Source organism: Elephas maximus, chromosome 3, assembly GCF_024166365.1.
Source record: "Elephas maximus indicus isolate mEleMax1 chromosome 3, mEleMax1 primary haplotype, whole genome shotgun sequence".
Classification (NCBI taxonomy): Eukaryota; Metazoa; Chordata; class Mammalia; order Proboscidea; family Elephantidae; genus Elephas; species Elephas maximus.
In genome coordinates, this window is record NC_064821.1 from 86071225 (window position 1) to 86097858 (window position 26634).

Sequence of the window (26634 nt, forward strand, 5' to 3'; positions counted from 1 at the left end):
GGTGGCCTCTAGGGTTGAGCTCTGCTCACTGGATGGAAGGCTTACATGAAGGGCACAAAATGTACTTGCAAGGGAATGCTGAGAAACAGCTTGCCTGAAAGTAAATCCAGGGTATTTGATTTTTACACTCCTTTTCTTTTTCTCACTTGATCAATCCAAACTTAGCTCCTCATGTAAAAGCAGGGACTATGTTAGTTGAGTATCTGATGTTCAAACAGTGACCTTTTTGTGTAGGGTCTGCCTTCTGAATTGACTCCAAATATTTTGCTTCCTCTGGCTATTTATTGAGCGCCTCTAAAGTGTCTTGCACCGTGTTCTATATTGTAATAAGTATTTTCTGAAGAAAATTAAAACAAGTACATGAGAACCAAAGTATGACCTTGAGTATATCCCACTCGAATTTAGAGACCATCTCAAGAATAGATTTGACACATTGAACGCTAATGACTGAAGACCAGACAAGCTGTGGAATGACATCAAGGGCATCATGCATGAAGAAAGCAAAAAGCCATTAAAAAAAAAAGCAAAGAAAGTAAATACCAAAGAGGGTGTCAGAAGAGACTCTCAAACTTGCTCTTGAATGTAGAGTAGCTAAAGCGAAAGAAAGAAATGATGAAGTAAAAGAGCTGAACAGAAAATTTCAAAAGGTGGCTCAAAAAGACAAAGTATTATAATGAAATATGCAAAGACCTGGAGTTAAAAAACCAAAAGGGAGGAATACAGTCAGCATTTCTCAAGCTGAAAGAACCGAAAAAAAAAAAAAAAAAAATTGAAGCATCGAGTTGCAATATTGAAGGATTCTGTGGGTAAAATATTGAATGACATCAAAATCATCATAAAAGATGGAAGGAATACACAGAATCACTGTATCAAAAAGACTTGATTGACATTCAGCCATTTCAGGAGGTAGCATATGATCCAGAACCAATGGTATTGAAGGAAGAACTCCAAGCTGCACTGAAGACATTGGCGAAAAACGAGCCTTCAGGAATTGACGGAATACCAATTGAGATGTTTCACCGAACAGATGCAGTGCTGGAGGTGCTTGCTCGTTTATACTGAGAAATTTGGAAGACAGCTACCAGATCAACTGACTGGAAGAGATCCATATTTGTGCCCATTCCAAAGAAAGTTCATCCAACAAAATGCAGATGTTATCAAACAATATCATTAATATCACATGCAAGTAAAATTTTGCTGAAGATAATTCAAAAACAGTTGCAGCAGTACATTGACAGGGAACTGCCAGAAATTCAAGCTGCATTCAGAAGAGGACATGGAACTAGAAATATCGTTGCTGTAGGCAGATGGATCATGGCTGAAAGCAGGGAGTACCAGGAAGAAGTTTACCTGTGTTTTATTGACTATGCAAAGGCATTTGACTGTGTGGATCAAAAGAAATTATGGGTAACATTGTGAAGAATGGTAATTCCAGAACACAGTTGTGCTCATGAGAAACCTGTACATAGACCAAGAGGCAGCTGTTGGAACAGAACACAAGGATACTGCGTGGTTTAAAACCAGGAAGAGTGTGTGTCAGGGTTGTATCCCTTCACCATACTTATTCAGACTGTATGCTGAGCAAATAATCCAAGGAGCTGGACTGTATGAAGAAGAATGCAGGATCAGGATTGGAGGAAGACTCATTAACAACCTGCGATATGCAGGTGACACAGCCTTGCTTGATGAAAGTGAAGAGGTCTTGACATGCTTACTGATGAAGATCAATGACCACAGCCTTCAGTATGGATATCACCTCAGCATAAAACAAAAATTCTCACAACTGGACCCATAAGCAACATCATGATAAACAAAGAAAATATTGAAGTTGTCAAAGATTTCATTTTCCTTACAATCAATTCCCATGGAAGCGCAGTCAGGAAATCAAACAACATCTTACATTGGGCAAATCTGCTGCAAAAAACCTCTTTAAAGTATGAAAAAACAAAGATGTCACCTTGAAGATTAATGTGTGCCTAACCCAAGCCATGGTATTTCCAATCGCCTCACATGCATGTGAAAGCTGGACAATGAATAAGGAAGACTGAAGAGGAATTGACACCTTTGAATTATGGTGTTGGCGAAGTCCTCTAAATATTTTGTGGACTGCCAGAAGAACAAACAAATGTCTTGGAAGAAGTACAGCCAGAATGCTTCTTAGAAGCAAGCATGGCAAGACTACGTCTCATGTCAGGAGGGATCGGTCCCTGAAGAATGACATCATGCTTGGTAAAGTAGAGGGTCAACAAAAAAGAGGAAGACCCTCAACAAGGCGGATTGACACAGTGGCTTCAACAGTGGGCTCAAACACAGCGAAGGATGGCACAGGGCCATGCAGTGTTTCCTTCTGTCGTACATAGGATCACTATGAGTCGAAACTGACTCGACTGCACCTAACAAGAAAAATACAACTCAGTTCCGTGCATCAGACACCTGTGAATTTTCCTGTATATAGGTTTCTTTTATTTTTTCTAATTCAAAGTAATATAAGCATGTGGTTTAAAAAAAGAAAAGAAAAGAAAACTCCAACAGTACCAAAACCCACTACCGTCGAGTCGATTCTGACTCATAGCAGAGTAGAACTGCCCCATAGGGTTTCCAAGGAGTGCCTGGTGGATTCAAACTGCCAGCCTTTTGGTTAGCAGGCAGTAGCACTTAACTGCTATGCCACCAGAGTTTCCCAAACAATACAAAGGGCATATATTCCCACTCCAGACCCCTTCTCTAGAGATAGCCAATTTACCGTTAAGTGGGAACATACTGTATTTATTGTCTGTACCTTGCTTTTTTTGTTGTTATCATATTCATTTCAATAGTGTCTGACATATTGTGGAACAGAATATGGTCTATCTTGGTGAATGGTCTGAGTGCACTTTAAAAGATAGTATTTCTGCTATTACTAGGTATTCTATAAATATCCTAATGGACATTAGGTTGGCTGATAGTGTTTGTGAAGTCTTCTCTACCCTTACTGATTTGTGTCCACTTGTTCTATCAATTACTGAGAGAGGGGTTTTGAAATCTCCATTTATCAGTTTTTGTTTTATGTATTTTGAAGCTGTTATTTGGTGCATGTATATTTAGAATTGTTATATTCCCTTGCTGATTAGATTCATTCATTTTTGTGAAATGTCCTTCTTCCCCCGATAGTAATCCTTGTTGTGAATTTGTTCTTGTCTGCCATTCATATAACCACTCCAACTTTCTTTTGATTAGCTTCATCATGATACATGTTTTTCTATCCTTTTAACTTTAACCTATTTACATCTTTTAAGTGGGTTTCTTATAGACAGCACATAGTTGAATCTTTCCTGTTTATCCAGTCTGACAATGAGTGCCTTTTAGTTGGAATGTTTATGCCATTAATATGATCATCACTTGGTTGCGTTTAAATCTACTACATTGCTATTAGTTTTCTATTTGTTCCCCCCCTCCCTTTTCCTGACTCCTTTTGGACTGAGTATGTTTTATGATTTCATTTTACCTCCACTGTTGACATAATATAGAAGCCCTGCTGGCACAGTGGTTAAAATATTCAGCTGCTAACCAGAAGATCGGTGGTTTGAAGACAGCAGCCACTCTGAGTGAGAAAGATGTGGCAGTCTGCTTCTGTAAAGACTTGCAGCCTTGGAAACCCTATGGGGCAGTTCTACTCTGTCCCATAGGGCCATTATGAGTGGGAATTGACTTGACAGCAATGGATTTGGTTTTTTGGGTTGGGTATTGGGTTAATAACTGTAACTCTTTGTTTTATATTTACTGTAATCGTTCCCAGGTTTACAATATACATCTTTAACTTTTGACTGTCTTTTCCAAATAATATCATACCATGTCATCTGGAGTATAAGAACTTTACTACAGTATACTTCCATTTCCCTCTTCCATTCTTTGTACTATTGTTGACATACATTTTACATCTACATGTTTTATAAACACACACAACATTGATCTTATTTGTTTTTAAACAGTGAAGTATTATTTAAAATGAGTTAAAAGGGAGGGGAAAGGTCTTTTATATGTATCCACAAATTTATCTTTATGGTTCCTCTTTTTTGTGTAGATAAATAAATTTTGGTCTGTTTTTGTTTGTTTTGTTTTTGTCAGAAGAAATTTATTTTAACATTACTTATGCTGGCAATGAAGTTCCTCAGCTTTGGTTTATCAGAAAAAAAATCTTTATTTTTCCTTCAGTTTTGTATGTTTTTTTTGTGAGTATGCAATTCTAGATTGACAGGTCACCTCTCCCTCAGGGCTTTAAAGATGTAGCTCCTTTTTTTTGTTTTTTGGCTTGTGTCTTAGTTATCTAATGCTGCTATAACAGAAATACCACATATGGATGGCTCTAACAAACACAAGTTTATTGTCTCACAGTCTAGTTGGCTAGAAGTCTGAATTCAGGGTGCTAGCTCCAGGAGAAGGCTTTTTCTCTGTGTTGGCTCTGGAGGAATGTCTTTCTCATCAAGCTTCCCCTGGTCTAGGAGCTTCTCAGATGCAGGGACCCTGGGTCCAGAGGACACACTCTGCTCCTGATGCTGCTGTCTTGGTGGTATGAGGTCCCCATGTCTCTCTGCTTGCTTCTCTCTTTTATGTCTCAAAAGAGATTGGCTTAAGACACAATCTGATCTTATAGATGGAGTCCACCTCATTAACATAACTGCCACTAATCCTATCGTATTAACATCATAGAGATTTATAACACAGGAAAATTACATCAGATGACAAAATGGTAGACAGTCACACAAGACCAAGAACCATGCCCTAGCCAAATTGACGTATATTTTTGGGGATACAATTCAATCCATGACAGCTCGCATAGTTTCTGATGAAAAGTTTTCTGTCATTCTTTGTTCCTTTGTATGTAATGTTTCTATTTTCCTCTGACTGCTTTTTGAGGTTTTCTCTTTATCACAGATTTTGAGCAATTTGGTCATGATGCACCTTATTGCAGTTTTCTTTATATTTATTTAGCTTGGGGTTAATTGTGCTCATTGGGCCACCTATGGGTTCATAGTTTTTATCAAATTTTCAACTTTTTTGTCCTTATTTCTTCAAATCTTTTTCTATCCAACCCCCTCCCAAAATTCCAATTACCTGTATGTCATGCCACTTGCCCTACAGTTCACTGATGCTCTGGGGAGTTTTGTTTTCTTTTTTCAATCTTATTTCTCTCTGTGCCTCATTTTGGGTAGTTGATATTGTTGTGTCTTCATGTTCACTGATCTTTTGTGGTATCTAATCAGCTGTTAATCCCATCTAGTGTATTTCCATATGAGATATTGTGTTTTTAACTCTATAAGTTCCATTTGGGTCTTTTGTTATCTTCCATTTCATTCCTAATTATGTTCACGTTTTCTTCTACCTTCTTCAACATATAGAACATTTTATAATAGCTGTTTTAACATCCTTGCCTGCTAATTTTGTCATCATTTCTGATGCTGTTCCTTTTGATTCGTTTTGTTTTTTTCCTAGTTTTGGTTCATATTTTCCTGATTCTTTGCATTCCATGTAATTTTTTATTGGATTCCAGACAATGTGAATTTTATGTTGTTCTGTTGATAGATTTTGTTGTATTCCTTTAAATAGTGCTAGATTTTGTTCTGACATGTAGTTAAACTACTTGGAATCAGTTGTATCCCTTTGAGGCTTGTTTTTAACCTTGTTAGACCAGGTCTTAACCTTTTGTCTAGGGCTAATTTATCCCCACTGTAAATGACATCCTTCTGAGGACTCTGCCCAGTACCCCATGTATTATAAGGCCTTTACACTCTGGCTGGCGCATTTCCAGTCTGGTTTGTTTGAACACAAGCAATTTCTAGTCCTGTGTGATGGTTCTTTCCTCAGCATCAGTTTCTTTTCATGCATGTATAGATTAGTACTTAGCCAATGATTTGAAGGGTCCCCTTTGCACATCTCCAGAGTTCACTGTGTAGCTCCCTCCTCTACAGTAGTCTTCCCCATAGAGTCCAGCCTTTTTGGTCTCCCTGAACTTTAATCTCTCTCTTCATTTCAGAAGACCACTGGGCTCTGTTTGGATTCCCCATCCCTGTATTGTGACCTGGAAACTGTTATCGGGCTCACCTCATTTGTTTCCTTTTTGTAGGATCAGGCCAAAGTCTGACAACCATTGTTTCATGAATTTTGACTGGTTTTCTAATTGTTTAAGATGGAAGTTAAATCCCACCCCTATTATTCCTCATGGCTGGAAGCGGAAGTCCCCTCATTCATTTTTACATAGCAGTCCATTGTATAGATGTACAAAAGTTTAGTAATCAGTTCCCTGTTGATGGACATTTAGGCAATTTCTAATCTTTCCTATTACAAATATTACTTCAGTGAATAACCTTTTTTGTACATAATTTCCCACATATGTGAATTTACCTAAAATATATATTTCTGGATCAAAAGTTATAGGTGTGTACAATGGAATACTACGCATCGATAAAGAACAGTGACGCATCTGTGAAACATTTCATAACATGGAGGAACCTGGAAGGCATTATGCTGAGTGAAATTAGTCAGAGGCAAAAGGACAAATATTGTATAAGACCACTATTATAAGATCTTGAGAAATAGTATAAACTGAGAAGAACACATACTTTTGTGGTTACGAGGTGGGGAGGGAGGGAGGGAGGGTGGGAGAGGGTTTTTTACTGATTAATTAGTAGACAAGAATTGCTTTAGGTGAAGGGAAGGACAATACTCAGTACACGGAAGGCCAGCTCAACTGGACTGGACCAAAAGCAAAGAAGTTTCCGGGATAAACTGAATGCTTCAAAGGTCAGCGGAGCAAGGGCGGGGGTTTGGGAACCATGACTTAAGGGGACTTCTAAGTCAATTGGCAAAATAATTCTATTATGAAAACATTCTGCATCCCACTTTGAAATGTGGCATCTGGGGTCTTAAATGCTAACAAGCGGCCATCTAAGATGCATCAATTGGTCTCAACCCACCTGGATCAAAGGAGAATGAAGAACACCAAAGTCACACGAGACCTATGAGCCCAAGAGACAGAAAGGGCCACATGAACCAGAGACTTACATCATCCTGAGACCAGAAGAACTAGTTGGTGCCTGGCCACAACCGATGACTGCCTTGACAGGGAGCACAACAGAGAACCCCTGAGGGTGCAGGAGATCAATGGGATGCAGACCCCAAATTCTCACAAAAAGACCATACTTGATGGTCTGACTGAGACTAGAGGAATCCCGGCTGTCATGGTCCCCAAACCTTCTGTTGGCTCAGGACAGGAACCATCCCTGAAGACAACTCATCAGACATGGAAGGGGCTGGACAGTGGGTAGGAGAGACATGCTGATGAAGAGTGAGGTATTTGTATCAGGTGGACACTTGAGACTGTGTTGGCATCTCCTGTCTGGAGGGGGGATGGGAGGGTAGAGAGAGTTGGAAGCTGGCAAAATTGTCACGAAAGGAGAGACTGGAAGGGCTGATTCATTAGGGGGAGAGCAAGTGGGAGTATGGAGTAAGGTGTATATAAACTTATATGTGACAGACTGACTTGATTTGTAAATGTTCACTTGAAGCTCAATAAAAATTAAAAAAAAAAAAAAGTTATAGGTGTGTGTAATTTCAATAGTGGAAAATTCCCCTCCATAGCAATTTTTAAATTTTTATATATACATAGTTTATGAACATATCTTTCTCAGTTTTCTTCTAGTACTGTTACATTATATTATTTACATTTTATTATTACTCTATCTGTATGTGTGTGTGTGTGTGTGTGTGTGTGTGTGTTGTGAGGTTGGGATACAGATTTGTTTCCTCATGAAATATTTTCCTCATTTTTCTTGACATCTTGACCAAAAAAATACTGTGTAATTCCAGGATGTTGATTTTTATAGCATTAATATCCTGATACCAAAAGTCCTGATGCAACTCTTTCGATGTGCTGGTTTTAACACAGTCTAAAAAACGCAAACCATTAAATCTTTATCTTTATTTTTTTACTACCAAGTGCTATGTGAAGCATACATTCTCACTCTATTCCTAAACCCCACTCCTCCCTGAGCCCTTCTAGTCATTCACTCCCACCCCTGGGATGCAGATTGGGAAACAGGCAGTGGTAGAGGAAGGGGTGCCAATATGTTAGCCTGTCCAGGCTGCAGAGTCCTGCTTCCCAATCTGCCTCAGTCCTCCCTCTCACACCTTTGTGCTGTCTGCTGGAAGATCCTTCTTTTCTTTCTCAAGCCTTGTCTTCCTGGATACATCTTTGTCTAATGAGTGAAATGGGGAAAGGGTGGCATCAGATTCAAAACAACTCAAATGTATTGAGCACCTGCCCTGCTCTAAACATTGGATCAAGGCCTTTTGTGTATTTGGTCTCGTGAAAGGAAAGTGTTCCCTGACTGCCACTCCTCCATACACCCAGTTACTCTTTTCTCAACCTGTGCATCACGTTGCCTCACACATAGCTCTGTTACTGTACTTATAATTATTTACTAATTTTTTTTTTCTCAGTGTACTGTGAACCTCTTAACGTAGAGACATGGTCTTGTTCATGGTTGGCAACACCTAGCAGAGCCTCTTGCACATAAAAACCAGAAACCAAACCCATTGCCGGGGAGTCAATTCTGACCCATAGCGACCCTATAGGACAGAGTAGAACTGACCCATACAGTTTCCAAGGAGCGCCTGATTAGCAGCAGGATTCAAACTGCCGACCTTTTGGTTAGCAGCCCTAGCTCCTAAACACTATGCCACCAGGGTTTCCTTTTGCACATAGTAGACACTTAATATTGAATGAATATTTTATATATGGGTATTAATGTCTATCCTTATGAGAAATGGTGCTACAACACTCTTTCAATAGAGAGAGTTACTGAAGAAAAGTAATTATTATGACATATACCAATACATGATAGTTTGGAAAGAGTATGAGATTTGGAGACAGAAAGCTCTCATAGCTTTCTCAGTTAACAGCCTATGTGAGCTTGGAAAAGTCTGAGCATTACTTAACTCATCAGTCAAACGAATCAAATGAGATGTTGTGTCTTGAAACTGTAATTGTTGGCAAAATTTAATGTTAGATAATTATTAAGTGAATTCTGTTTTCTCAATGACTTTTCTTATAATCAGATGAGTTTTTTCAGGGAGAAATAAAGATCCCAGAATAGGTTACAGTAAACATTCAAAATGTAAGTTTAAAGAAAAACATAATTCATAAAACCTTACTCGACATACCCCATTTTCCTGGCAATACTTTGCTATTATGTTTGAATGGGTTTTGTTCTTTTGATGAAAAGATTGAGTATCATGTCTCAAATGGAGCCAGCGGAGCCGCTCAGCCGTGGGGGTGAGTTTGGCATACACAGGCTGAGCCTGTGGTATACAGTTTCCCCAGAGAGGAAGCAGAGCCCTGATTCAGGCTGTGGCCATGGTGCAGGGTAATAACAGCAGCAACAATAGTGAGCATTTGTAGAGCATTTACTGTGTATCAGGCACTTTGCTAAGACTGTTTGCTGTCTTTTTTTGTATTTTAATCCTCCCACCAATCCTATGAGGTAGGTATTATTATTACCTCACTTTTAAATGTGAGGAAATGGAGGTGTGGAGAAGTCAAGCAATTTGCCTGAGATTGCACAAATAAGAAGTGTTGAAGCTGGGTTTTGAACCTGAGCACTCTGACCACAAAGCCCACATGCCTAACTATTGTATTCTACTTCCTTTCACAACTAGTGTTTCATAGACAGGCTGGCTGGTGGCCAAAGTACAGAGGCTTCCTAGATGCCTGGTGGTGGCTTTTGAGACCCTGGTGTAGAAATTATCTCTTTGTCTACAGAGGAAAACCACACTTCACTTGAGAAGCACTTTGCTTTGTGAGGGCCAGGATGCATGGCGTGTACCTGTGACTGTGTGTGTCTGTGATTTCCACACTGCTAAGGAATCATTGCTGTGGTCCAAGCTGAGTTGCCCAGAGTTCAAGGCTGGCCTTTGAACCCTTGCTGAGCTCACTGAGGCAGGAAGTCTGTAGCATTGGCACAGAGTCCCTGTTGCCTGTTTAGGTCCGTTGCATGAGAAGGCACAGGAGTCCTAGTGCACTGCCCTGGGGGCTTTGAAAGCTTGTGGGCTCCTGGTCAGGCTAGCTGGGTGGCTGTGGCTCCTCCCTCTCTGTCCTTCCAGAGAAGGATCCTGGAACTTTTATCATTAACACCAGGGCAAGTGGTAAGATTGAAAGGCATCCTTGCTAAATTTTGTCTCATACCACAAATTACAAAAGTCTGCTTCCACAATATCATTGTCCTTTCAGACTGGGAGCAAGTTGGGTCCTATCCCAGGAATGTACAGTAGACTTGCTGCAGTTGCCTTCTCTGCTTCCTCATGTCTTTCTAACTCAGTCTTCTTAGTCTGCCTTCCACTTCGACTCTCCGCCTCCCTGAAATGCTGTTATCCAGATCACAGAAGTGCTAACTGATAGATACACCTTCTCTCCTTCGACCTCTCTGAAGAGTTTAGCAGTATTGACCGCTTCCTCCGTTTTGAAACTCTCTCTTATTAATTTTGTATCCCAACTCCCTCCTAGTTCATCTCCTACCTCTCTGACTTTTCCTTCTCAGTCCCTTTTGCAACCAATCTCCTTTTCCTATGCCCATCCTTAAATGTTGATGCTCCCAGGCTTCACTTGTGGCCTCTTCTCTTTTCACTCCACTGCTTCAGCTAATTCAAATATGCTGATGACTCCCATTATCTCTTTGTATCCCAAATCCCTCCTGATCTCTAGACCCAAGTGCCTACCTTCCTGCTGGACAGCTCCACTTGAATAACTCTCAAGCTCCTCAAACTCAGCGTATTCGCAAACTTTAACATATTCAACTCACTGAATTTCCCCTAAATCTGGTCAGCCTCCACAGCCTATCTCAGTGAATGACACCATTACCACTCCATCATTCAAGCCAGAAATCTGGGAGTCATTCTTCTTTTCCTCTCTCACCCAAATGTCCAAACTAAAACTTGCCTCCAGAGTGCACACAGATTGATAGCCTGCATGGGCTTAGGCAGACTAAATGCCTGCCCTCGACCTAGACTTCAGCTGGAAGCTGGAGGAATTGCCATCTGTGTCCTCTTGGTTTCTCTGTCATCATTTATTCCCCTCAGTGTCAGCTGTCCCAGCCTCCTCTGGGAAATAATCCATGTTCTGCTTTTAAATTAGCTCCACTTCTTGTCTTAGGTTGCCCCTTCTCTCTCCTCCACCATTCAAGAAACCCCCTCCCCCCAGTACCCTATAGCTACACATCCCACCTCTCCTTCTTTGCTCTTGTCTTCCAGCCCCCATGGGTGGGTCTGCAGTTGATGGCCGGAGGTTGTGTTTTCTTTGGAAAAGTCTCCTTGCCCAGATGGCCAGAGACCCACACTTCTTTGCAAAGGCGAATGTTGCAGACCCACCTGTTGAACTTTCCCTGGTTATAAATTCATTGCTGCAGGTAAAGGGCTAAGTTTCAGCCTGCTAACTGCTCTTGATAGTATCAGAGTATATATTTTCTCCTGCCCTGGGTCAGGACCAGCAGAGCTATGTCTCATCCTTCTCCCTGAAGGTGGGTGCCAGGCAGAATCCTTGGTAGAATGCCCAGACAAGGGCACCAGTCAGTTTGGAGTACATATGTGCTAGGGACTCAAAACCGACAACGTGAACCAGTTTGCTGCAAGATAAGTATAGAAATCTAGAGTAAGGCTTTGGAAACATTTATAGCAGTTTGAGAGAGTATGGTAAGTTTATGTCTGTTAAATCTAATTTTAAAAGATGAGATTTATCTTTTGTATATATGTTTTATTCAATTTTTCTAGTGATTCATTTTAATTACATTTTATGAAGCTATCACTCTGTGACAGAATTGAAATTTAAAATGCAAAACAAACTGGTCCTTCTCCACAGATGGTTTGAGAAGTGCGGATTTGGAGTGGTAAGATCATAGGCTTTGGGAATGAATAGGACTGGGTTGGGCGTAAACTCTCTGAACCTTCCTTTCCTCATCTGGACCTTCTTACCTGAGGGTTAAGGGAGATAGCAAAATATCCAGAGTGTAATAAGTTTTCAGGAGAGGTGAGGACAAAGGATTGTGGGGGCACAGAGAAGGCCCTTAAGCCAGGAGAAGTGATGAGAGATTGATGGGGGTGACTTCTGGTGCAGGTGATGCCTGAGCTGTGCCTGGGAGGATGGGGCTGCGGTAGCAAGGTCAGACACATGGGTGGGGAGCAGCCCAGGCTCAGGCCCAGAGTAGGAACCCTAGAGGTGCTTAGAAGCACAGTCCCTGCTGAGAGCAGACAGGTAGGCTGCATTCCTGTGGTATTTGAGGATTGATCTTGTCGGATTAGCCAGCTTTGCTTTTCTTGGTTCAGATACAGGATCCCCACGTGGGGAGCTCTGCTTCCTGTGAAGAGCAAAAGCTGGTGAGAGCACAGAACGTGATCCTGGCTCTTCTCCTAAACCGAGCAAGGCTCCAGGCCAGGAACAGCCCCGAGCTGGCTCCTGGCTGGAAGGGAGGGCCCAGGTCTCGGCTCCACCCACACAAGACCCAGGGGCTGAGGCAGAAAGTCTGCAGAGAGGAAGATGCTGGCATTGTCAGGACATTATCTTGCTCTCTTCACTTTGTCTACACCCCAGAGATCACTGTGTGCCCCTCCCCACCCCCAAATAAATAACCAGAGCTATTTTTTTTTAGAGGGGGAAGCAGGCTGAAGCCTCACCTCACCTTCATGGAGGTAAGGCACCGGTCCATGCCTGCCTCCAGTCACAAGAGCTTTCTAGTCTCTGCCTGTACGCCATGCAGAGTCCAGGCCCAGGCCAATGAAGTAGCCCAAGGGAAGCCCTGCCGAGAGAGCCTGAGGTCTGATTCATTAAAATTCAAGAAGATCTGGGCTGCAGGAAAGTAAATTGGAAATAACCAATATGTAAAACCCAGAAGGTGGACAGGATTGTCTGGGGATGATGTGGAGAGGTTTGGGCAACGTGGCCTCTGCTCTTGGGAGCCCGTTATGGGGGAAATCCAAATGTGACTGGTGACAGCATCACAAAAGCAGGTTCTGGTGACAGTTGGCCCTGGGACATCTTTGTGCCTCTGTGTTGAGACACACACAGCCTTCCCTCCCTGTGTACCACATGCTTGGTATGGGGAAGTTTCCTACAGCAGGACAACCAGAGAAGAGTTTGAAAACAGACGGTTGGTAAAAATAAGAGGAGACCTTTCACTCTGCTGCTTAGCTCCTCAAGTGTCTGGGTCAGAGGCCAGGTGCCAGCTTGCCCCAGGAAGCATACCTCCAAAAGGAGCAGGACCCCCAAATGGGGCAAAGGATGTACCGGGGGTCCAGATTCAGAAATGAACTCTGGGCCTGATTAGGGATGGTTCCGTGCCTGCCGGCAGCATTGGCCCTGCTCCCATGCATCCAAGGGTGACTGTGATCAGAGTAATGGGCTGTCTCCTCTTCATTCCCTATCTCCACCATCATGCATACCCCTAGGTCCAGCAAAAGGGATTAAGGGCAGGACTTCTCTCAGCTTCCTATTTGCCCTCTAACCCTTTGGCTCTACTCCTGTGCTTTTCTCTTCCTGCCCAGAGGTTGCTGCATGTGCAGCTGCCCCTGATATCCAGGCCCCCTCCCCCACAACAGACTTGTCTCCACTCTTCACCTACCCTTAGGGAGGGTGCAATGAGGATGACCAGTGGTTTGATTAGGTTCCATGAGCCCCTGTAGTTCCCCTGATGGAAAGAATTCTTCCTAAAGCAACAATCTTTTTTTTTTTATTATTATTTTAGCATGGGCAACAGCTGCTGCTGATGTAGCCAGCTCTCCTTGGAGCTTTGTCTTCCTGGGGTAGATTGAAGAACAGTGCAAGAGGCATCAGGGCAGCCCAGCCAACCAGGCCCAGCACTCAAGACTGTGAAGGAAGAGTGCACATCCAGGAGATGTGGCCTCTGGACCCAGCCCTGTCTCTGGCACGGTCCAACAAAGTCTCCTGCCCTCATACAGACATGTTCCCTTTGCTGCCACTCAGATTTACTGAGAGGAAACAAAGGGTTTAGATAGGGGCCAGTTGTCCAATAGGCAAGGTAAGTACCTTGCTTACCAGATCATCTGCAGTGAACATCTTCGATATGGTGAAACCCATGTGAAATTGTTCACTAGAGACTAGTAAGTAAGCACAAGTAAGCCCGTGCTTACCTTGCTTACTGGGTCATCTGCCTTTGTCAGGGATTGTATATTTGAATAGAGGCTTTGATTCCGTAGGAAGGCGCTGAGGTTGGGAGAGACACAGATGCTAGCCATACCTAGAAGCAAAGTCTTTGATGTGGTGAAAAAATGTGAAACTGTTCACTACAGATGATCTGTTAAGCAAGATGAGCACCAGTTCAAGTTCAGGAGGAAGGGGCAAGACTGGGCCCACCCCCTTTGTGTCCAGTACCCACTCAGGGACTCCACAGAGGAATATTTGCTAAAGGGAGAGAGGAAGGACCAGCCATTCTCTGCCCCACTTCCAGGTCTCCCGAGCCAACCCCTGTGAGCAGCAGGGCTCTTCCTTGTCCAGCCATGAGCCCCTTTCAGGGCAAGGTTCAATAGCTGGACTCAGAGAGAGAACAGGGTAAAGACATGTTCTACAGCCCCCATGTTCCCTCCAGCTGGGGGTTGCTCACTTCCTTCTCAGACCATGAGTGGGCCTAATTGCACTGTAGTTCCCTGACTACATTTCAGACCTTTTCTGAGGGTTGGCCTAGATTTCAGGAAGTAGAGAATTTTTTTTTGTAGCTGGGGCAGAAGTGGTCTGGCCACAGTCAGATTGTCATCTCATGCCTTTGGAGTAAGACTGGCTGGGGAAGTGGGGAGAGGACATCTTTGTCACCTAATTTCACCATTGGGTTAGTGATCCCTTGTGGTTGGGGCCTTGCCTGTGCCCATGCCAGGGTCACAGCCTCGAATTCCTGCTGTCTTAGCAAAGATGAATGCTGCTGGAAGCTCCCCTTCCTTGGTCTGGACAAGTGAAAAGAGCTTGGATTTGACAAGTTCCTTAGTCATTTTGAGCTTCAGCGTGCTCATCTGGAAGATGGGAACAAGGGAAGTTATGAGGGCTATGTGAGATAACGTGCACAAGGCCCTGGCTGGGTGCCTGGCCTGCAGAAGCCCTTTGTCAGTCATGGTTATTGTCATTGCTGTTCTGTCTTCATGCCCTTACTGCCTCAGCTCTCATAGAGAACTTCCCGTAATGTCTCATGCCTGGGAGCTGTCAGGACCTGTGTAGGCCATGCATACAAACCCAGGTGATTGTCGTTCGTTGATACAGGAATGCCTCCACATATCAGGAAGTGTGGCTTTTGGCAACTCCAGCCACACAGGATGGAACTGATAACTTGTAATTTATTAAAAAGACTTCTGATCACCTGTCAGATCTGTCCGAACACCAAGGAGATGATGCCTTCTGGTGCGATAACCCCCAGATGGCATTTCCCTATAGAACCATAGTCTTTACAGCTTTATACGGTGCACATGCTCCTCCCCTAACCTGGAATGATCTGCCCTGAATTCTCTGCCTTTAGAACCACTGCTTTCACTTAAAGAAGCAGCTCAAGTGTCACCTGGCACAAAGCACAGCAATCTCCGCTGAAAGAACCGCTTGTGGCAGGCTTCTCCCTCAGAAGGGACCGTGAACAAGGCAAGCACGCAGCTTGGTGGGCTGTCCACACACAGATGCTGCACGTCGGTCTGGAGTGTCCCTCCTCATATTATCCACCTTCAGGACTCCAACTCAGATGTTCCCTCTTCCGGGAAGTTTTTCCCTGGGTCCCCAGGCAGAGTCAGGCTTTTGGCTCCCACAGCAATTTGTGCGCCCCCATCTGTAACACACACTGTGTTGTAGTCCCCTCCCCGCCCTCCTTCCCTGCCCTGTGGTCCTCCACCAGTCGTTGTCTGATTCCACCTTTAATTTACCCTGTGTCACCACTTACTGACTGACTGAATTGGGAACAGCTCCCACTTCCCTCCCCTTTATCTGTCCTATCATCGCAATTGTCACTGCTGGTTTTGACTTAGGGCGGGAGATGTAAGGGGTGGGGGAGGGGAATCCTGCTGCGACCTTACCTGTGCTGCGGGACCTGGCATGTAGGACTTCCATCCCAGCAGTATCAACAGTGGGAAGAGTCTAAAGTCATTCTAAGAATATGTTAAATGCTAGATAATTCTTCCTTCTCAGTTCAAATAACTGGGAATTACATATCTGCTTGTCCTCTCATTTAATGCATTTTTATTGAGTACCTTCTCTGTGCTGGGTACTGTGTTGGACACTGGGGAAAGGGATTTAAAAATATAGTCACAATCCAGCTTACTGTTGGGGGACGTATGCTGAAGCTGGCCCTCAAGAGTTGTAGTGACACTCAGGCCAGGTTGAAAAGTGGGAGAGTGGGCTGAGACCTCCCTTGTCACTGCATCCCCAGCACCTCACCTGGTGCCACTGATGTGGGTGTGGGGCTATGGGAGCCTGCAGCCTCCAGCTCTGGCCAGAGGATTTGAGGGAGCAGCCTGCCCCAGTCTGGAGGTTGTCACACAGTAGCTCTGCAGGCTATGGCAGAACTGAGAGGATGACGGCTTTCGAACCTCAGAAAAACTGGTTTGGGATGGCTTTGCATGAACCAGGGTTACAAACAGACAAAATGAAAAGACTCTTCTGAGCAAGTCTTCTTGGCCTGCTCACCCAAGTCAAGCCCAAACAAAAGGCTGTTGATGACATTTCTTCTGCATAAGTCACGGAAAGCCTCAGACTCACTCTGAGCAATTTCTGCTTCTGCGATTCAGAGACCATAAAGAATGAAGAATGGCTTGGGGAAAGCATGGCTCCATCACCAAGCCAGGTTCCACCCTCTAGGACTGGGCATGTCTGCACAGCATGTGGTATTAATCCCAGGAGCCCCCTACAGAGGCTCCAGTCTGGCAGAGAATACCCTTAGGCAGGAGAAAGTCCTCTCCACATCTGTAGGGGCTGGGACCAGGCCTTCAGCCAGGTTGGCACCTTGCAGATCCCCATCTGGACGCTGTCTGAGGTGGCCACTTGCCCACTCCTGAGCCCCAGAGACCCCCCCAGTAGATTTTGCCCCTTTCCCAGCCCCAAAGCACCCACTGTCTACCAAGCCTTGTGCAGAGCTCTGGGGTACAGTGACAAACGAGAAGCAGTTGCTGCCTCCAAGGAGCTGACAGTGAATGGGAGAAAGACACACAGAACAGTGTGGTTGTTTGTGGTGAGTGCAGGGATAGAGCAAGCACAAAGAACCTTGCAAGCATGTACAGGTGATACCTCATTGACCTGTGGGGTCAGAAAAGGCTCCCTTTTGGAAGGACACCTGTGCTGAATGTTGAAGGACCATTAGAAACTGGTAAGGCAAAGAATTTTTAAAAGGCATGCACTGAAGGGAGGAGACACACCTGCTGGTAACCTGGCCTGTCTGGAGCACAAGCTCTGGAGAGCCGGAAGCCTTGAATGCCAGGCTGAGGAGTTACACCTTATTATAAGGTCAGCAAAGGTTTCAAGGCAGGGAGGGAATGACAGCATCAAGTTTGTGCTTTAGGAAGGTCATTGCCAGAAACAGGGAGAAAGGATTAGAGGAGGTGAGACTGAGGAGGGAGATCCTGGGAGGCAGTGAGATGTCAGGGAGGAGAAATGACAACACTAGGTGGCTGGTGTAGGGATGACTGAGAGGAGTAAAACTTGATCCACACTTTCTGTCGTGGGCAGCTGGCAAGATGGCAGTGCCGTTTGTTTGCATAGAGAACACGGGGAAGAGCAGATTTTAGGGGCAGTAGCTGAGTTCATTTGGGGAGATGCTGAGCTTGAAGTGCCTGTGGAGCCTCCAGGTGGAGATGTGGCGCACCGCTGTGCTTTTAGATTTTTTCCAATTTCTTCCTATTATAAACATCATTGCTATGAGCAATACCCTTATAAATAGGTTTTCATGTATTTCCTTGTATCTCCCACATAGTATGTGAAAGAATCCTTTTTTTTTGACATTGCACTGATTTGTTGCCTTTATCTCTTTTTTTTAATCACCAAATTTCTCAACTTGAAACTGTTTACTATACTTCCTTTCCACCCAGTCTCCCGTTATCTATCTTACAAGCATTTCCATATGTTGGGCACCTCCTGGGTACTAAGGATGCAGAGTACTACATAATCCCTACCCTCCAGAAGTTCAGTCTAAGGGGGCATCAGACATGAAAACAAAAAGGCAATGCAGAGTGTTGGCACTATGGTAGACGAAAGTATAGAATGCACAGGAAAGAGCCACCTAATTAAATTAAGGGGGCCAGAGAAGGCTTTTTTCTCTAAGGTGATTTCTAGGCTCACTCCTCTTCTACCATTTACAGTACCTCTTGACCTTTGTTCTGATAAGTTGCTTCTAGCATTTAAAAACCAGAGAAGACTCATTAGCTCATTGGTCAGTAGTATCTCACCATCATTCAGTTAAAAACTTTTCTTTTTGTGTATTTTATTGGCAGAGGCTGGGTGCTACAAATGTCAGTGGGTAGGATAGATCATGTCAGTAGCTCCTCAAAATATGTGGTCTGTGAACCTAAAATGCTCACAGGCCTCTCAAGCCCGCACCTGGCCGGAGCCAATGAGCTGTATCCATTTCTAGTCTCCTGCCTGCCTCTGGAATTACTGTCTTTCTCCCACCCCCATATTTTCTTGACACTGCCTGTTCCTAAAGACATCCAGGTAAGGACATGTCATGGCCCCCTTTAACATCCTGGGTAAATTGCTTTGGAAGGTTTCTTTTCCTCCTCCTCTATAAGCCTGCAGCACTGGGAGGGTGTGGACCAGAAAGGACCTGGAAAAATTCATCTTTCAGAGAAGGATTTTTGAAGGTGTTGATATTTTATCTAAGTCTTAAAAATCGGATATGAATTAGGCAGTTGAAAAAGGATAGGGCAGGTGTTCTAGGCACAGGGAATGCATGAGCCAAGAACGTGAGGCACACAGGGACATTCATAGAACTGCAAGTGGTCTGGCATGTTTGGAGCATAGTGTATACATCCTAGAGTGCTGGAAGACAAGGCTGAAGAAGCCATCCAGGGCCAGATCTTGGGAGACCTCATGCGTCACTCTAAAAGGATTTTAGACTCTTTTCTGGAGGACATGAGGAATTACTGACAGATTTTAAACAAGAAAATGATATGATCAGGTTTGCTATTTTAGAAAGATAGCTCTGATCCAGTATGGAAAGTGAATGGGAAGAGGATAATTGGAAGCATAAAGACTGGTTAGGAGACTGTTGCAGTAACAGGTGAATGCAGTCACTTGGGGATGGAGAATCAGAGACTGAGGAACACTTAGGGAATAGAATCAAAGCATTACTCCACCCCTCCCATAACATATTGTGCAGCCTTCTTTCCCCATACCTACACTGCCACCACATGTCATCATGGCATTTATATCTGTCTCGCCCTCTATGACAAAGACTGCGCATTATTCCTGTTTATGGCCAATCCTAGCACCTAACAGTACCTGGCACTGATTAGATACTCAGTAAGTGCTCAGGAATCCATGGGTGGCACAGTTAAGTACTTGACTACTAGCTCAAAGGTTAGTGGTTTGAACTCACCCAAAGGTGCCTTAGAAAACAGGCCTGCCAGCCTGCTTCTGAAAGGTCACAGCTTTGAAAACTCTGTGGATTAGTTCTACTCTGCACAGGTGGGGTCGCCATGAGTATGAATCAACTCGACAGCAACTAACAATAACACCAACGAGAAGTGCTTATGCGCCTACTGAACTGACTTGATGATCACTAAGTGAATACGGCAAGCTAGGGAGAGGGAAGAATCTGGAATGACTCCCAGGTTTCTGGCTTCAAAAGTAGGGAAAATTGTAATGCCTATTATTAGGACAGGGAACCCAAGAAGAAGGGTTGTTGTTGCTGGTTTTTGGCAGGAGGAAAGGGCAGAGATTGTGAATTTGGTTATAGACATAATGAGTATGAGATGCCTCTGAGCACTTAAAGGGAAATGCAGAGCAGTCATTTGCACATGTGGGTCTGGAATTAGGGCAAGAGGTCAGAGCTAGAGATGATGAAATGGGAGTCACCAGTGTATACATGAAGCTGTGGCAGTGGGTGAGGTAGTACAGAGCAAGTATATAGATTGGGTCCAAAACTGGCAGTTTACAAATAAAATCTGCCTTTAGGCATCCTTCTTGTGGCTGGCACAATTTTTTAAAATAATGTGAATACCTTTTGGTAGTGTATACACCCTAACTTGCTGTCATCCTGTCAACTTCATATGTTACATCTGGCCCAATTCACATATTCACAGTACCTCCTTGACTTTTGTAGGCAACTGAGCCTGTAATTTTTGGAGGAAGAAGAAGAAAACAGGACAGAACTTTGGGGAATACCAACACATAAATGAATAGGAGGAAGAAATAATGAAGGACAATGAGAACGAATAGCCAGAGAGATTGGAGGAAATCATGAGAGAACAGTATTTTGTTTCCTCCAGAATTATAAGTGAGGTAATGTACAGTAAAATATAAAATGCGTATTTCATTTGACCCAGCAATTCCATTTCTAAATGTTTAACATAAGGAAATAATCATATCTTTGTATACAAGTTATTGAATAAGATACTTGTGGCAGCATGTTTATAATAGCAAGGAAAAAAAATGGGAGGGGGAACAACCTAAATATCTCTTAGTTGAGAATGATTAAATAAATATAGTACATCCCTATGATGAAATAGTATACAGTTATGAAAAATAAAGATGTCAAACTATATTTATTGATATCATCACAGAATTTATTGTTAAATTTTTAAAGGCAGGTTATGGAACAATACATATAAGGTAATTCCATTTATGTTAAATATCTATTTATGGATGGAAAAGTCTGGAAGCCTTCACACACAAATCATAAGAACCTCCCAATAGCTAATTCTAGTAGACCACTCTCTGGCCTCTGTGTCTTTGACCTCTCATGGCTTTTGACATTATTAACCTTTCTTGGCTTTCTGCTCCTTGTCTTCTTTCCCTGACCTTTGTCCCATAGGCTGGCAATCAGGACTGAAAAATGGTAGACTCAGTCCTGGGAGAACCTTTCAAAGCTGGCAGCTTGTTTACATCCCAGGCACAGTCAGAGCAGGGCACTTACTGGGAAATTCTTCCTGGAAGGGTGCAGTTAAAGACAATATTTCCCTGGCCCTCAGTGCCTTTGAGTCTACACAACTCTTCTGGAATAAGGCCCTTCTCAGGGTCTCTGAACATAAGTTTCTTCTCCTTACCCACCTCCCCCACCATGTATCCAAGTTGCCTGGCTATCCCCTCTCTCCCACGCCTTCTGTTCAGTCAAGGGGTTATTTTTAACAGTATCGTGTATACCATGCTTAAATCCTGGCAAAACACCAGAACTTTGGAATAGACACCCGTGGTGGAAATAGTCTCCCACAACCTCCCCCTTTTCCAAAGCTTTTCCTTTTAAAGAGAGAAAACAAGTTATCCAAACTGTAGACAGCCCTACCGAGAAAGTTCCCAGCCACTACCACTGAGTGACTGAACTCACAGCCTCAGCCATGGAGGTTGGACTGGTGGCTAGACCTGCTGCTGCTTCAGGCTTATCTTTAGTCCAGGGGGAGGATGATCCTGCCACTCCTCTAGTCTTGGTGAGTCTAGAACCCCTGTGTCTCAGAATCCTGGAGATTACCTAGTCCCTCCTCCATTCCCAATAGCCAAAGGCTCTTGACCTATAGAAGCAGCCCATCCATTTTAAGATACTCAAAAACTGGAGAGTTTTAAGTAAGAAGAGCCAAAATCTGTCTTTCTGTAACTTCCACCTGTGATTCTTAGTTCTTTCTGTTAGAGCCACACAGAACAATTCTAATCCCTCTTCTGTCAGTTATACAGAGATTTGAAGCTGGTGATCATATGCCCTCAAGTCTTCCCAAGCCAGACAGCTCTGCTCTTATGAAGTATCATATAGGGTCCCTCGCTATCATAAAACAAAACAAAAAACCCAAACCCATTGCTGTCCAGTTGATTCTGACTCACAGTGACCCTATAGGACAGAGTAGAACTGCCCCATAGGGTTTCCAAGGAGCAGCTGGTAGATTCGAACTGTGGACCTATTGGTTAGCAGCCAGACACTTAACTATTGTACCACCAACCAGGGCTCTCTCCCTATCATACCAGTTCTGTTTTCTGGGTCAGTTCTGCTTTATTACTGTTCCCTTTAGAAGGCACCCAGTATGGAGCTGGTGCTTGCTACAGAGATGGCCTGCCAAGCAGAGTATAGCAGGGTAAGCATCTCCCTATGTTTGATGTTCCTTGTAGTGAGTGACTGACACCCAAGAGATATGACTCTTTCAGTGGTCATGCCACCCTGACCCCAAGCCAGTTCTTGGCATACTGCTGCCAAGTCATGATCTTTTTCCTTCGCAGCATGTAAGATGGGATTTGTGGGCTCAAACCAGGCCATGTAGCTGCCTGTCTGGAGCTTTTTGGATCCTGTCTTAGGCCTCTAACATAAGCTGCTCTTGTCCTTTCTCTTTGTCTTCCATAAATTTGATGATTAAGCCATTGTATCCTTGTCCATATAAAACATAGTATACATAAAAACAGTGACCAAGATAAGCCTAGAACAGAATCAACTGACCCAGCAGGCATTGAGCAGGACTCTGCCAGTAACCAAACTCTGAAATTATTCTGCCGTCTAGCCCACGTGGCTATCCATCTCTTACACATTGCTGAATCTACTTGAAGGGCGTTTTCCACATGATCTTCTGGGACCTTGTCACAATCCACATGTGGTATTTGAGAGCCCCATGCACAGGAGCCAGCCATTAAATAAGCACTGCAGAGTTTTATAAGCAGCACTGACTTTGGAATGAGAAATCCTGTGTTTCAGACCTGGCTCAGCACCTTCTCACCCTGGACAAATCACATAAACGCTTTGAAACCCAGTTTCTTTATTTGTAAATTAGAGAAAATACCTACTCTGCTTACTTTAAAAGGTTTTTTTTAAGAAAAAACGAGGTGGTGTAATGAAAAACAGCAGATAAATATAAGTGATGATGATTATTTCATACACATTTATTGAAAACCTGCCAATATGTAAGCATAGTGAGCGATACAGAGAAGAATCACAAGAGCCATGTTGCATTTTGATTCAACAGGAGGCTTGGATGTGCCGCCAGACCACAGCAGTCAGCCTGTGCAGGGGACAAGGGAGCCCGCACCTAGAAGGACGAGAAATTAGTTTTCAGGGGCTGGGGGAAAAGCAGAATGAGGGCTGAGAACAGTCTGCCTTAGCTGGTCTGGTTGGGAACAACAAAAATAAAAATATCAAACCAGTTTCTGTTGAGTAGATTCCAACTCATGGCGACCCCACATGTGTTAGACTAGAACTGCATCCCATAGGATTTTCAATGGCCATGACATTTCAGAAATAGATCACCAAGCCTTTCTTCTGAGGTACCTCTGGATGGATTTGAACTGCCAACTTTTCTGTTTGTAGCCAAACCACAAACCTTCCTGTTTGCACCACCCAGGAACTCCACAGTTGAGAACAAGACCTTAGGGAAGCAAGGCAGAAATGGGACCTCAGAGACCGGAACTAGTGACAGTGGAGTCCTCAGTGAGAAATGTGTCTCCTCAGGGATTTGAACTAGCTCTTCCTTGTTCAATCATGGCTGAAGAAGCAATACCAGAACAGACTCAAAGTTTTAAAATTTGGGTGAACCGGAACCATAACCAGAACAGGAAAAATTATGGGTCAAAGCCCTGCTAGAAACTTATTCTCCCTCTTAAAAAACAAGGGCAGCACATGCATTGCATAGCAACCAAATATCTTGCCCATCGGATTTTGCACAGAGTTGGAAACAGTGGTGCCCCGCTCAGCGATGGTGGTCAACTGTGCCATCTTGAGTGTGTGTCACTCCCCTCAGTCCTGGCAGTAATCCATTCTCATGTGTCAGGCTCTTCAAAGGACTCACTACACCTCTTCTGAGCAATGCATTCCACGGCTTCGACCTGTAATTTCCCATTCTGATTCAGTTCCAAAAAAGCCCAAACCTGTTGCCGTCAAGCTGATTGCAACTCTTAGAGACCCTGTAGAACAGAGTAGAACTGCCCCAGGGTTTCCAAGGAGCAGTTGGTGGGTTCAAACTGCCAGCCTTTTGGTTAGCAGCCGAGCTGTTAACCACCGCGCCACCAGGGCTCATGGTTCCAGATCACCCAAATTTTAAAAACTCAGGTCCATTCCTGCTTCGTTTCATCAGCCGTGACTGAACTGGTTCAAATCGGTTCGAAAGCACTAGTGTCTCCAGAGTGGTAGGAATAGAAGCTAGTTGGCAGCAAGCTGAATTGTGAGGTGAGGGCATGTAGTTAGTGCCTGTGGACTATTCCTGAGAGAGCTTGCCTCTGAAGGGAGGAGAAAGGTGGGGTTGAAGCTGGGAGGGTGGGGATGTAAGGGTAAAGAGAAATATTTTGGCTACCAGTGGAAAGAACCCTGTAACAGAGAGGGTTGAAAGTACAGAAGAGAATGACAAAATAATTGATAGAATAAGATTCCTAAGGACAATGAGGGAAAGAATTGGCCTTTGACCTCAAGAGGGATGCTTCTTGTATTTCACAGGCTGAGAGGGTGATGGAAGTACAGGTAAGTTTATAAGGGCAGAATAAAGAAGGTAAAGGGATTCCCTTCTGATGGCTTTTACTTTCTTGGGAAGCAGGAGGTAGGACAAAGTGTTGAATACAAAGGACAGGGTGATAGGATTAGAAGTGTGAGAAGAATAGAGCATGTGAGGGCCTGTAAAAATGGCATGATGGAGATGTCTGGCCTCCTCTAACTTCACGAGGAAGGAGAATCAAGATCCACAGCCCAAGGCTGATTTCTTTGAGGCAGAGGTCAGACATACTTCCTCTCTCTACCATCGTTATCAATTCTGCCACTATGTGTCCCACCCATGGCACTCTCTCCTTCTGTGCTGTGTTCGATAATTCGCTGCAGTGGCCACATGGAACTCAAGGACCATTATGGGGTTTAATAGGGAAGTAACAGGTTATAATTCAGGTTCAGGAATGCTTAGGATATAGCTTCTCCTCCATGCCCACAGGCATGCCTCTCTCTGGCCCCTTGGCCTCTGCATTGCTCAGGAAAGTGTTATAAAGCTCTTTTAGCTCTGCCGATCAGTGCCCCAAGGCACCCCACTCTGCCAGTATGCCTCAGCCCAAAGACACTCAGCTCCAGCTCCGTGGGTCTGCAAACCTAGTTCTACCAAGTGCCTGGAGACACCCTAGTCTGCCAGCAAGCCTCCTGAGATTCTCAGCTTTCTTACTCCATGGGCCAGGAACTCCACTGTGCCATCTTGTACCACCTCCTGCTGGCATCCTGTCTCTGCTACTGCCATTCCTCTGTCGCCATTTCTCTTCATGTTCAGTGTTATAGCTCTCTCTCTCTCTCCGTCTCCTGGTTCCAAAAGCTTTTTGCATGGGGATCCCAGGCCCAAAAGATGTACTCCACTCCCAGCTCTTCTTTCTTGGTGGTAGTGAGATTTCTTTCCGCCTCTGGGATGGCTCATCTTAAGTCTAGCAGAATGGCAAAACTGACCAATTCCCTTGGTAGTCCACAATAACCTTATTTGCATAGTACCACCTAATCACTTGAGTGGGAGTTACAAGACCATGGCAAGAAAGGCCATATAAAAGCGATCCACCGCACCACAGGCTACCCCCTTGCTTTTTCTAGCCGTGGTTCTTTCGTACTTGGAAGATAACTCCCCCTCCTAATCATTTTGCCAGTCCAAAACAATTAGTTCTTCAATAGGGCAGAGTCCTCAGGGTGAGGTTACGCAGGTACTTGCCATTCAGGTCTGCTGCAGGTATCCATCTGATCTGGTCAGATTCTCCAAAAGTCATCTCAGCTTCACCCTTTCTGGTGTCTGATAAAATTTAACTGAGAAAAGATTATTCCCTTACTCTGAGCCTTACGAGGTAACCGCATAGCAAAACCTTTAAGGGTTTAGTTTTGGCCACTGTACTCCAGTCCAGCAGTGCCTCCGCCTTAGTCTACTCTCTTACACTTACAGCTTTTACAATCACAGTTAACCCTATTAACAATCAACGCTCACAACTGAATGATACAATCCTATCAGCATCTTCCCCTACCCTCTCTTCCCCAAACCCATCAGGAAAAGAGGAAACTGTTTCAGTGGGGATCCTCCCTTGTCCCCTCATTTTGTAAGCATTCTCATGAAATTGTGTAAGCCAGCCATCCCTATCAAACCAGTACTCTGAAGAGACAAGCATGTTTCTTTATCTGAAGAATCTTCTGTTTCAGTTCGAACTTTGAGCATCTGCATCCATAAGCAAAGTCCATTGCAGAGCAAGCCATCAAATTGCAGCAATCTACACCAGCTCACAGTGTCAGACATCTTTCTTTCTCTTCATTTGGTCAGGTTCTGGATCCCTAGCCATCCAGATCAGGGCACAATGGAAACCAGCCCTGTAGGCTTAGGAGTTCCTACACACTTGCCTGCACTTCTGACCAGCCAGCCATTTCTCTCTCTCTCTCTCTCTCTCATCCCTAGCCCACATGGGCTGGGTCAGTGGGTGCCAATGCAACATGTTCAAACTCAGCCTGTCTCTTCATTGCTGCATTTCTC

At 44.0% G+C, this 26634-nt stretch overlaps 1 protein-coding gene across 9 annotated transcripts in view; it reads left to right on the forward strand.

Moving 5' to 3' along the window:
- The window catches only part of ST3GAL3 (ST3 beta-galactoside alpha-2,3-sialyltransferase 3), a 283098-nt gene that overhangs the window by 164925 nt on the left and 91539 nt on the right, over positions 1-26634 (forward strand). The gene's annotated exons all lie outside the window — the stretch shown is intronic.